This window comes from Elgaria multicarinata, chromosome 7 (assembly GCF_023053635.1).
Source record: "Elgaria multicarinata webbii isolate HBS135686 ecotype San Diego chromosome 7, rElgMul1.1.pri, whole genome shotgun sequence".
Lineage (NCBI taxonomy): Eukaryota > Metazoa > Chordata > Lepidosauria > Squamata > Anguidae > Elgaria > Elgaria multicarinata.
In genome coordinates this window covers 87,264,709-87,278,542 of record NC_086177.1, presented here as the reverse complement: position 1 = coordinate 87,278,542, position 13,834 = coordinate 87,264,709, and the positions used below count along the sequence as shown (strand labels likewise).

The 13,834-nt window shown below is 38.4% G+C and overlaps 1 protein-coding gene across 1 annotated transcript in view; it reads right to left on the bottom strand.

Moving 5' to 3' along the window:
- The window catches only part of VPS13B (vacuolar protein sorting 13 homolog B), a 434,090-nt gene that overhangs the window by 177,750 nt on the left and 242,506 nt on the right, over nt 1-13,834 (bottom strand). The gene's annotated exons all lie outside the window — the stretch shown is intronic.

Here is a 13,834-nt window from a genome sequence, read left to right as displayed (position 1 = left end):
AAAGAACACTCAGAGCCCATTTATCAGCTAAAGGAACAAGACCCACCACGCTATTTAATGCAAGAATGCCAACAAGGGAAGATCAGTGCCGCCCAAATTGGATGTATACGCCCCTTTGTAGTTCACCATTTTTGTTCTGGCCATGAATATCTAATCTTCCTCCCCAACCATTTCCCTTCACTCCTCTTCCTTCGTGTGCCTTGCTTTTTTCATTTGTAACCCTGATGTCAGGAGCTGTCTCTCTCTCTTAATTGATGCGAGCTGCAGTACAAATTAATGTAAATAATAAATGTAATTACGTAGTAAGTTCAATGGCTTTGATACAGAATTTGCTTGAGCACTCTCCACTCTCCTAGTTTCTCCCTAATTTCAGCCTATAGTTCAAGATCAACTGCAAGGAGGAACAATCATCTGGACTAGCTCCTACATATTAGCCACAGGCAGAAACCAATCCTATTTCAGAGTTGAATGAAACAGACGGCCCATTTGTCCCCAACATGGCAGATTAGAATGCTTTGAGAATCGGCAGAGACTGGAGCTCACATCTAAAACACCAACTAACCATTCATCCATAAAAAATTCAACCTCATAACAGACATTTTCATGGAGATGAATGCAAATGAGATTTACTTCTATGTGAGTGTGTTTAGAATTGGGGAAAATAACCAATTGTTGAGGGAATTAAGTGTTCAATATTTCTTGGCATGTCACATTCATATTACACAGCCCAGAGAGCTTTGGCTAATGGGTGATATAGAATTGTAACAAATAAATAAACGTAATAAACGAATAACATATTAACAAGCTAATTCACATAAAATGTTCAATAAGTAGCAAACTGTAGATAAACTACAATAATAGTATTCAAAACAGAACTCTGAGGTTATACCACTGCGTTCTCAGAACCTGGCATTGCATTTGTCCAAAGCATATATTGGTTTCCTATTGTCATTGCTTTGCAGGCACAAAGCACTTTTTGATCATAGCAAGCTTAATTCAACACTCTAAATCAAACTATACACATCCTAATTTCTGAGATCATAATTTGAAAACGCATAATTTCTCATCTTCCAGATGTTTTTCCATCATTCTTCAGTCATGTCTCTTTTAAATCAAAACCAACCCAAACATGTTAGTTTTAGATCACTCCAGATTATTCTCAGAGTTCTGTGAACTGTTCAGAAATCAGTGCTATATCTTGACAATATTTGTAGAAGTCAGGTATCATAACACAGCAAATAACTATCTATATGGAAAGATTTCTCTAGTTACATTTTTATCTTTTTTCTGCTATTTTACAGTTTCTCTTCAGTTTATCTTCATTTGTCCACTCTTCACCATCCCTAGAGAACTTAATTACAACCCAAGAGATGTCTTCATACATGCATGATCAGCTCATATTATCAGTAGGGGTGTTTGAGAGTTCAGGCTGGAAGACCCAAGCAGACCAATTCCTCTATGGACCCTCCATACTCCCGGCAAATTCACCACCCCTTCCCTAAGAAAAATAATCCTCTCTGGAAGTGGGGAACAGGTCATGGAGGGCAGAAGAACAGAGGTCATGGTAGAAGGCAAGAGAGTCATCTGCCACCGGAGTCTTGCGGGTGCTTGTAAGTGCTCATTATCTCCTTCTGCAAACTGAACTCTCCAGGGAGTTTCCTGGGCAGTACACAGCTAGATACAATTTGCAGCCTAAGATAATGGGTGCCTGCATCACAGGCTACAAACAAGCTTTTTGAGTCCCTGCTATGGAGTGTCCTGTAATTCTCCATGAGCAATGCAGAACTGGCTGCCAATTTGCAGCTGGAAATCTGCGTGGGGGGGGGGGGCTTGGAAGCTGCACAATTTCCAGGTGCAAATGGTGGAGGCAGAGTGCGAGCTCCAGTTAAAGGGTGGGCGGGGGGGGCCAAACTGGAAGGGCTGTGCCCATTGTGAGCTTATATCTCTTCACTCATTCAAGCAGGGGTGTTCATATTGTCAAGTACTACCTCTTCAAATACCCATCCCAACCATACATCCATTAGGAACTATGTGCAAGAGCTAGTATTTGGAGTCTTTTGTGAGATGTTTTATTTATTGTCATTATTTATATCCTACCTTTCAGGACAGAAATCCTTCCAAAGCAGCTTATAAGGAAGATATAGGCAAACTAATAAAATCACTATAAATAACACTAAAAAACAAGCCCAAACTCTTACAAGCATCTTTCCTACAGGGCAATTCATGGTAGAAATAGAGCAGGGGCCCGAGATGATCTTGACCTGCCTGCCTCTCTCTCCTAGAATTCTTCCCACAGGGCAGTTGGTGAAAATGACCCTGTGGGGGTTGGAGTGCCAATCCAGCTAGAGCAGAGACCGGAGGTGGTCTTTCCTTGCCTGCATTTCTCTCTTGTCTGGGACTCTTCCCACCAGGCAGTTGGTGGCCTTGTGGAGGCTGGGGGGCGTGCAGCTGGAGAAGGAACCTGAGGTGGTCTTCTCCTTCCTCTCTCTCTGAAATTCCCACCCACTTTTTTTGGTGTGTGTGTGTGTGTGTCACAAAACAGCCTTAGGCAGTTTTATCACCCAAACCAAAATTTAAGACTAAACTAAATGTGGTTTTTGTTCGTTTGTTTGTCTGTTATGTACAAGAAACATTGAGGCTCCCTCTCAAAAATGGTTCGAAAATATACAGTTATTTATTTGATTTCAAAGATGTAGTAAGCAATTGTAGAATCAGGCTTGTTTTCAATGTAAGTAATTTCCAATCTTTAAAAAAAAAACCCATTGTTTTAATTTATGACTTCCATTTATTTCTTGCTTTTCAACTATTCAAGATTTTCAAGTGGCGTACACAACAAAAACTACAAAGCACCAGCATTTCAATAATACATAAAAGTACATAAAATGTACTATAAAATACATAAAAGCCAACAGGACATTTTATAAAAATTAAAAACTAGAGTCTAAACAACTTTAACAATCTAGCAAAACGAAGGGGACCAAAACAAAAGACCAGCCCTGCTGGATTAGATCAAGGGCCCATGTGATCCAGCCTCCTGATGGCCTACAAGATGGCCCTGGGAAGCCCCAAATGGGATACAAACATAACAGCCCCTCCCCTGCTGTTTCCCTTCCATCAGCTTGTAAGTCTCAATTATCTATCAGGGCTAACATTGACGAAAAAAATTCCCTTCCTTCAGGGAAGCGTTCATTATCTTCTGGATCAGGCTACACCACCCACAACAAGCTACTACTAACCAAGATTGGTGTATGAAACAGGCATGGCATGTCACAGATAGCACAAACATCTTGTTTGTATTCTTAGGTTTCAATAACTGAAATTCATTCAATAAAAGTTGTCACGAGCATGACTGCACCTAGTACAACTGTAGCATCCAAGTTGGAACAAATGCACATGATTTTAGCGTAACAACACTTTACAAAACTATTACTGTTCAAGTCCACCAATCTCAGCTGGGGCAGGATCTAAGTGTCTACACCCAGTTATAAATAATTCAGCTAGATGCAAGTATACAGATCCAATGATGATAGAAAAGTAAACATGCTTTGCCATCTTCTCCATCACAAAAAAGCATTAAAATTGATTGTAAGCCACCATGTTGCATCAGACTGTCACGCATTTCCCTCCACCTAGTCATTATCTTATATACCTCATTTCTTTTACCTCCACAGGAAACAGAGAGGCCCAAACTGTGGAAAATGTGAGAAGATGCCTAGGTGTTAAGGTGTCAACTAACCTGAACCAATTCCCAAGAGGTTAATAGGGTTTCAACAGAACAGCCAGCCATATCAGCAGAAACATTCAGATTATTGGAAAATATTTGGTTCCATCAAATATCAACCTGTGCAGGCAAAGCATTTGGGCAATGGCCATATTTTGCATTGCGAAGCTCCCAGATCCAATCCCTGGAATCTTATGGTAGGTTTGGAAGGTAGGTTCCTATGATGATTCTAACTGGTCCATTAACCTTGCAAAGGTCAGAAGAAGTCCATGAAATCCACGTCACCAAGTAATGATCCATCAATGACAATGAAGCCATCACTGGCTCCTCCACCTACAACTGTCTTTCTTCTGGCAGAACAAGCCAAGAACATGTTCTGCCGCATGTTTCGAACCAAAAATGCACTGAGACTCACGCAGCAAGGGTTCTGTTTTCTGGGGCATGGGAGTAGAGGTTTCAATCTCACCCATTTCTTCTGCTGACAAGCCTCTGGTAATGTTCTTCAGACTTTAAAGCCCAACTGAGGCATGGCCCAAGGCAATCAGCTGCCCCTTTGAACTTTATTCCATCACATCCTGTAGCATGAGAACCCATTATAGCAACTGAAATCTGGACAATAAGCTATGCTAAGGACTTCCTGATCTGCAGTATTATAGCTTCTCTAATTGCTGTGACATATAAAATTATACCTACCTTTTATTGTATGCTATAAGATTTCTACCAACCACTTTGCAGGTGGCATTAGAGAATAAACTAAAAGCTTACCATAGTTGGTAAATAATACAGTAATGTAATGCACCCAAAGAAGACCTTAAGCATGTAACAGGAAACATAACTTTAATGTTTTCCTTTTTAAATTGATTTAGTCTGGGTCAGGCATTTTGTATGTTTATACAAGAAACAGCTCATGTTGAATCAGTTACTACTCACTGCTGAATAGGCATAATTCAGAGGTTCATTGTAAGAAAGTCAAATGTATTCCCTTACAGGTCAGTTGAGACTTATAAAAGGCCATAGAAACCAGAAACAAAAAATGTAAATTTTGGAAAAGGATATAAATAATAGTGTTGTACGGTTTAATCATATTTATTATAGGAAGCCCAACTTTCACACATTTCTCTTCTTTCCAAAGCCAGAGAAGTATTCAGAATATATGTCTAGGATGTCTATCTCTGAAGGTATTGTTCTGAAGCTTACAGCTCTCTGGGGGATACTGGAAAAACCACTTTGCCTTAGCCTAACATACTGTTTACAGGGTTGTTATGATGGTAAAATATGGAATATGGATGTATTGTGATTTGCCCTTAACCAGGATTGAAAAGGCACATACACGGCATCTTTTATGTTCAACTGATACCTCCCCACCAGCAGATACACACACAATGATGTTCAAAAAGCAGTTCAGTGATCAGGTATGAATGTTTTCAAGCCAAGAAAAGCTGCTGGCATACATCTGCTACATTTCCCATTTCCTCTTTAAAATTGTTCCTGTGCCTGAGGATCAAAATGTTTCTTAATCTCAGAGGAATTCAAAAAGCAGTTTAGGGTACCTGAGCAGGGACTGCTTACATAACAGCGGGGGGGGGGGGGGCAGTGTGCACCCTTGTACATTCTAGCCTTGTTTTTTTAAGCTAGCAAAGCCTAGCAAAGAGTTTTACATTTTATAAGTAGAAGGAAAATTTGGTTGCTTTTCAGTATGTCACATTTTAGCTTGAAATGAATCCTTATTGTCTACATAAGAATCTCCCCTACTGTTTAGAATTATACTCTACTGTACTCATTACCTTCTGCCACCAAACCATTCAAAATTGATGAATAGGGGGTTTAAGTGAATCAACAAACTGCCCTTTAGCAAAGCAATTTATTTCAGTGTAGTTGTCAAAAGCGTGTACCTGCTCTGCCTCAGGCATAGGCCTACATTTTAATAATTACCTTAAAAAATATGAATGAACACATTGAGGCATCAGGATTTGTTTTCATTTCCCATTTGTAAGATCATATGTGAAAGCAACTTAGGACCAAACTAATTCATCATCATTTCATTTACTATGGTCACAGACCAGCAAAGTTAATATAAAGCTTGAGAAACAGTTAAAAGGTGACATGATAATTTTGTAGAATTCCTTCTCTCAGGAGGATAGCAACATTTCCCCCCTAATTTGCACTGAGATCATAAAAAATTTAGAAACCATTTCAATGATATAGACGGACGCATCCCTTAAACAAATTAGTACCTAAGTTGTGGAGTTACTTCTAGAAAAGTCTGTTAGTAATGGAAAAAATAGCTTCTTTCTGCATTCCCTAAACTAAACTAATTGTGACACAGAAGATCCATGAATAATATCTGCATTTTTGTTTTGTTTTTAAGTGACATCAGCAGCCACGGACTCCCCCATTTGAACTGGGACCATGGTGATGAACAGAGTTTTTTAACCTCCTTGCACTATTTTTCTGATTAGAATCCCCACATCTATGGAACAGAATAGTTACTAGTGTGATACCCAAATGTTTTCCCATATGTGAAAACAGAGAAGTGGGGGGGATTTTAAAAATGGCAGTGGAAGGAAGGGTTAAAATATCAAGCACCATCACACCAGTGTTATAGTCTGCTGTCAAGGTGAATTGCATGCAAAGGACTCAGATGATGCTGACCATGTCCTGCTGTGATTGCAGTTGTGTGTCCCCCCCCCCCCCCGCCTTAGCAATGTATTTTGGCACGTGGAAAGTCTGGTTCTTCCGGTAATGCAAAAGCACCCTGCTCAAACTTCAACGTGTATTTTCATCCATCGTTTTCAATCCGCTGTTCTGTGGGCATGTTTTCAAGGGGCAGTATTGATGACGAAAGAGAGGGGTATGCCTTTTTTCTAGCAGGTTTTTAAATTTCAATTCAAATCCTTTCCTCCTCATGCTTCCTGGTTGCTGGGTTGAATGAAAGAATGGTCTATTGTACTTTGAATCCTCCACCTTTGCTTCATGAGTTGCTTTTGGGGGGGAAGCACGAGGGGGATGGATTGGTAACATCATAGGGGGGGCTGCGTAGCTTCTTTCCCCTCCCCTTTCCCTCTCGGTTAGAAGGAGGTTTCAATAACTGAAATTCATTCAATAAAAGTTGACAAGAGCAACTTGTCTACAAATGAGTGACACTAGCACAGGAAAGAGCCACAGTTCAGACAACACGCTTTAAGGTTAATCCATTCCGTTAACCATTTTGTGGTTAAGCAGCATGGTTTAGCGTGTTGTCTGAACAGGGCCAATGTGGCTCCTCCCTCATGGTCTAGAGCTTCTCTCATTATCTGGCCCCCCAGAAAACAGCAGCACTGCAGCATTTGTGGCTGCCAGAATAATGTAAGAGCTGGCCTAAAGAACTGAATTTTAAAGCTCTGACAATTACCAATGCTTTACACACTTTTTGTCATTTACTCGAACAATACAGTTGTTAACTGCAGTCAACAGGACATTTTCTATAATTAAAAGATATTAAATTATAATTGATTTGTGGTGTTTATATTATGTCTGAACAAACATATAAACCATTGTTGAGATTAATTGCTTTTGCATTTAGTTTGTTGAAAATATATGGCAAAGAGTGATGGAAACATATACCAGAGTTGGAAACAAAATTCATTCACAATTGTTCTTGTCCATATGACAATTATAGCAAAGTGCTAAAAAAAAAAAAAAAAAAAAAAGGAAAAAAGAACACTCAACGCATTTCCTTGGATACTTTTCTCTCCTTTATATTGAAGCCTGAATGATCCCTCAGCTGAAATGTCTACAAGTATCTTACCTTTACGGGGCAATCCTATGCTTGTTTAGACTGAAAAATGTCCTACAACTCCCAGCTACGCTGGCTAGGGAGTGCTGGGAGTTGTAGGACTTTTTTCTGTCTAAACATGCATAAACCAATGCTTGTGCTATGTAACTTGGGCTCACTAGAGCAATCAGAAAGATTGCTGCTGGTTTACGCTGGTACGACATAATTAGTGCTAGGGTGCAACTGGATCCTACTCCATGTCACAAAGAGATTCGACTTAAAACCAAGAGAACTTTTATCCAACTGCATTCCATCTTGTTAACCTCTCTCCGTATGGTCACCATAGCAGTATGCAAGTTAGCATCCCACACATAAAGTAAGCTTTTGTTACTATTAATTGGGCCAGAATATCCTCTCTTTGATTAGTAAAACAGCCTAAGAATTATTTTTAAAGCATATATTAGACCTGATGCCCTGGGAGAACCTTGCACATTTATTAATGGCGTCTTCAAAATATATTTACACAAAGGGAAACTTCAGCTGGTCCCAGAATGTTGTAGCCAGACTGTTGACTGGGGCCCATTATAACAAGTATATAACTCCCTTCTTGTTACAAGAGTTTCACTGGCTACCAGTACGTTTGTGTAACCATTAAAAATGCTAGTTGTGACCTATAAAACCCTATAAGACTTGGGACCAGACTATTTGAAAGTCCACACTCTCCCATATGATTCTTCCTGGGTTTTAGGATTTTCAGGGGAGGCCTTTCGCTCCGTCCCACTGCCATTAGGGAATGGTTTGGTGAGGATGCGAGAGAAGGCCTTCTTAGTGGCTGCTTCCAGGCTGTAGTGCTACCCGCCATGAGAAGTTAGATTGGCTCTCTTGTACTCCTTCTGCTGGCAGGCAGACATTATTCAAGCAGGCCTTCAGCTGAAAGGGGTTTTAACCAGCTGGATGCTCTTTGTGTTCTTAATGTATTTCTTTTATTTTTAGCCACCTTGAACACCATGTTTGATAGAACGGTGGGACACAAACTTAATAAAATAACTAACTAAGGCGATTTACACTGAAGACAAATTGATGCATTTTTGATTTTCAACCCAACAATTTAGAATTTATCGCCAGATTAAATTTATTGTCAGATTTTTCGCTAAATTCCAAGCTACTTCTCATGTTGTAGCATGCAAATCACATGAAACCAAGTCTACATGGCAGCTGCTTCATGTGGCAAACCATGCTTTGTGTACCTGTTCACTACACAAACTAACCCACACTATGTGGCTTGTGTCTGTACTGGTGGGAACTGATCTGTGTGGCTGGCTGATATGCATAAAATGGCTGAAACTACCTCACCAGTAGTTTTGAAAAGGTTGCACATGGCAGCTTTACTGTGAGAAGTGGCTTAAGAAGCTTCTATCTCATAGACTCTCTCAGGAAACTTTATCAAGCTATTCAAATATGTAACTGAGGAAAGATTATGAGCTCCTCCAAATCATACAAATATAATAAACCACAATGTCTGGTTTTAGATTATCAGTGCTCATTTGCATTTACTGTTCTTTCACAAAAATGAAATTATCTTTATAAACCAAAGGAAATCTTACCATAAAACTTAATAAAGCAATCAGCTTAAGGGCAAAATGATAACCCTTTCATTATAACAGTGGCAGGTGAATGCCACTAGATTATGAATTTGTTTTCCATTTAGGAAGGTCAGCTGTAATGAAATGGACCACAGCATGGTCAGAATTGATTGTAGTACATGGATCATATGAAAGCCACTGAACACATGAAAGGAATTACAGTAGACCACACATCAAACGTTTTGGCCTTGTGTTTCCTTCCTCTTATCCTAGTGGCAGGAAATGCACTACATATCCCGTGAGGTGACCAGACATTTAAAAGTAGTGCCTTGTTCCAAAAAGCTCTGTGTATAGTAATTTACCACAAATAAGCAGAAGACTGTTTTCCACTGCAGTTGTCTTCTAGACCTATATCTGGAGCTCAATAGTGGGGGAAAAAGGTAAAGTATAGCAACTATACAATATATTTCAGGCTAACTGGAAGGAGGGGGGAGTAGTAAAAATCAACTTCTAAAATGTTTCAGCTTTTCATTGTGAGTGTGCATAATCTGCCTGGTAATATAATATATATATATATATATATATATATATATATATGGATGGAAAAAAAGAACCTATCTCTTGTTTAAATGTTTCAACAAAATATAGAGTAAGAGTGAACAATTGGAGGTTAAACACAGAATTTAAGTAGACAGAATCATATTGATTTACTTTTAAGCATTCATTGATCTGCAGGACATATTCTAAATATTGATTCAATAGCTGTATAAATGATACAAATGTACAATTCTAAATGGCAGTGATATGTTTGGATAATAGAATATTTCCACAAGAGGAACATAACTTTTCTAAATGGACTCAGAAAGAAGGATAGAGAACAGATAGTGAAATTAGCAGTGATAAGAAATAACTGGTGCTAAAACCAGCTGTAAGAACTTAACACATTCTTTATTGATTTGTTTTACGATTTAAATAATTTTAGCTCAGAATGCAACATTGCTTGTCTGAAACAGGACACTAGGTTTTGGCTTTCCCAAGCATTACATAAATATTTGGCTTACCGCTAAACTGAGGCAAAACAACTTGTCTCTGGTTCTGCAGTAATTTTAATTTGGTCATACCTGGTACTCATTGGGTTGCTTCAGGTTATGTTTGTTTAGTGGTACAATACCTCAGCCTTATCAGGTGTTGTATATATTCACCTGGAAGTACTGAGGTTGAGTTTCACTGAACACAAGCTTCATGTTTACTGCATGGTACTTATTTTTAAATAGCATGAAAGACAGAACATCCATAGTGTGCTTGATAAGCTGACATGGGACAGGAATTCTTTTTCACTGTTGTGTCAGTTTATCGAACCCATACGTGGATATCAGTCAAATCCTCTAATAAGCACAGTGAAATTATTTGAGAATATAAGGAATTATTCACATATCCACTGTGCTCTCCACATTCTTTAAATACATTACACACATACTGTACCTGTACCATTCTAAAATTTGTTATGACATTGTTTAAACACAATGGAGAAGAAATAAACCCTGTGGGGGTCAGTTACTCAGTAATCACATTCTAAATATGCTAGATATTTTCGGTGGAAGAAACCCAAACTTGTCACGGTTTCATATTTTTATTGTTTTATCTGCTGAAATCCATGCATGTCAGAGTCACCTTAGAAAATACCACATATGATATTTCAATATTAAATTTGATACAAATCATATGAATAACAACTGCGGAATTCTACCTAGTGTTTTCAGCATTATTTTGTGATGACAAAGGTCTTGGATAAAGTCCAAAATAGTGTAATGATAATATTAAAATATCCATCCCAAGGTGTATCATAATGTAAGTATTCATCCTTTTACCATAGTTCAGCAGCATGTGGGGCCCTACCCTCCTCCCAACCTGCACCAATCAGCCACCCTTTCCAAAGCTGAAATGCAATACTCTGTTATATTTACAAAACTAACATTTGCTCTTTGTTCAAAGTTATGGGTTCAGCTAATGCTTCTTTTAATGAATCAGTGAAATATTAACCAAGGAAGACTACTACACTGACAAGGAAATAAGAGCAATCAAGTAAGATATTCTATTTTTATTTACTTGTTTTAGAAATTACATCTTTTAATTTGAGAAACAAGTGTCTTTGTTTTTCTTACAGTTTCACTATTGATACTCTGGCCTTCTTTCTTGTCTCTCAATATTGTGCCTATACTAGAGGTTCAGTGATATTTGGTCTACACAAAATCCACTCAAATCTGAGGCTCCTGCTGAGGTGAAATATCTGAAGAATGTTGAGGGGACCTCTCTCAGGGAGTACTCACATCCCTACTATTTGTTGCTCCCACAAAATTTGATAGAATGCAGATGCTGTACTTTTTAGCATTTATGTAGTCCTTTTGAGTATCCCTTTTTGAGACATCTCATACATTATTTCAGTAATCCTTACAACAAACCTGCCTATAAAATTCCTCAAAACTTTCCGTTCAAATCCAAGTTAAGGTAGCAAGTAAGTCATATATTATATATATATATTCTGTCTAAGGAATTCTTCCTTTTCCAGTAGTGGCTCAAATTCTGCCAGCTATTAAGCACTCAATGCATAATGGTAACTTCCCCCATACAAATGTGTAATAATGCTGTGAGTTTTGATAATTAGAACTCTTAGTACTGTTTCAAATATTTGTTTAATGGCAGCATTTGATCTTGTGACTTTTTTGTATTTAAAATTTTAAAGCAGTGTCTTCCCTATATTGCAGATAGGAACTGAGGCTGAGACATGGACAATTGACTGGGGCACCTAGGGAGCATATGTAGGTTTTTGAATCTTATTTAGAACTTCTCTATGCCTTAGGATCCCCTACTTATATCACTGCAGTTTCGGTGCCATTTCAATATGTGCTTTTAAAGCCAGATTTACTACAGCTTTTCATATTAGAAATTATCACTTAATTTTTATATTATTACCTAACTTCCTTGCTTTTCAAAGTTGGATACACCAGGTAATAATATATTTTATTTATTCTACAATTCATATAGTATAGTGCCTTTATTAGGCCAGTTCAAAGATCAGAGAAAAATTAGCAAGCTTTTGACATGTCTTCAGCAAGCAAGATATTACAAAAAGCGAGGGAGTGTCAGTTGAGTTACAGTGACCATATGAAAAGGAGGACAGGGACAGTTGTATTGAAAAGAGAATTTCAGCAGGTGTCATTTGTATATATGGGGAACCTGGTGAAATTTCTTCTTCATCACACCAGTTAGAAGCTGCAGGTGCCCTGCCCTCTTTTAAATCTGCTCACTCCAGTATAGCTCCTCTTCATCAACTGTTGTGATGAAGAGGAAATTTCACCAGGTTCTCCATATAATGACACCTGCTGAAATTCCCTTTTCTATGCAACTGTTAAAGATACAGGAGCCCTGTCCTACTTTTCATATGGTCACCCTAGTTGAGTGTCACATCAATGTGAAATACTTATAACTCTGATGTAGCACTGGCATCGGAATAGGCTTTCTAGTGTACCTTCCAAGTCATTTTCTGCAGTGGTCTAATGACTGAACACTGCTGAATAAAGAACAAGTGTAACACCACTCTGGATTATTGAATGAGGTTAGCTAAAGGAATTCAATAAATTCACTGTTATAACTAAATGTATATTTTATGACTTAATTGCATACTCTAAAATAGAGAGCTGCACCAGGCAATTCACTGGGTACATCACTTAAAAATCTTCGACTGATTATAAAGGTGTTCTCAATTAACTGGGCGATAGGTTTTAAAAACATTAAGGATTTTTAAAGCATGTGCTTAAAAAAACCATGAATGTCAGGTGCCACCTTAAAAGAGGCATCTCTCCACCTCTCTTCTAAGATGTGACATGCAAATGTATTCTTTTCCAGAATTACTCTTATTCACATACAAATTTATGAAATTAATTATGAAATTCCAACTGGGTGACAGCCCTACTGTGTTATTATTCCTATCTAATTGTAAAGCAGTCTTAGCATAGCTGCTCTGTGGAGGCTATTCGCTTGGAAAATGGGATATAAATAAATGCATGCATACAAAATTGAGGGCAGCTGGGGTTGGACCTGCTGTCCCCTGCTGTGTCTCAAAAATTGCCAGTGGAACCATATTTGCTGCCTGCTGCTGCCTGGATAAGACTCTAGCAGCAGAAAATTGGATAAGGGCAGCTCTTGGCTGTTGGGGCTCAACATTTGGGTGGCTAAGGAAACCCAAGTGGCTTACTACTTGCTTTCTTAAAACTTAGTGGAATATTCAGTTCAGGTTTGTGGTCAAAAGGGAGAGGTGAAGTTGTTCATCTCTACATAGATACTTCAGCCCTGAAGTGTTTTGGATTTAAGGGATGAATGTGGCTTGCTGCATTCAGCTTGAGGCCAATGTAAGCCCTTACAATGGCACTGCAGGCAGCATATATTTATACATACATGTTTCTCCATCCAGCATATGTAGGGGGAAGTTTGTTCTACAAACATGTATCCCTGACTGGATTGGGGCAGAAAAATGCAATATCATGCACAGTAAGGTATGCTTAACACTCCATTAAAGACAAAGGGATGTAAATATAACATCTGATCCTCTTGATGCTTACTCAGAAGTGAATCCCACTGGGTCCCTCAGTTAGATATAGCTCTTGATATATGTGCTTAATTGCAAATTAACTATCCAAAACATAACAGATACTATCTGAACACCAGAGTGAAAAGAAACTGTAGGCACATGCAAGTTAAAAAATGGTTTAATGGTAAACT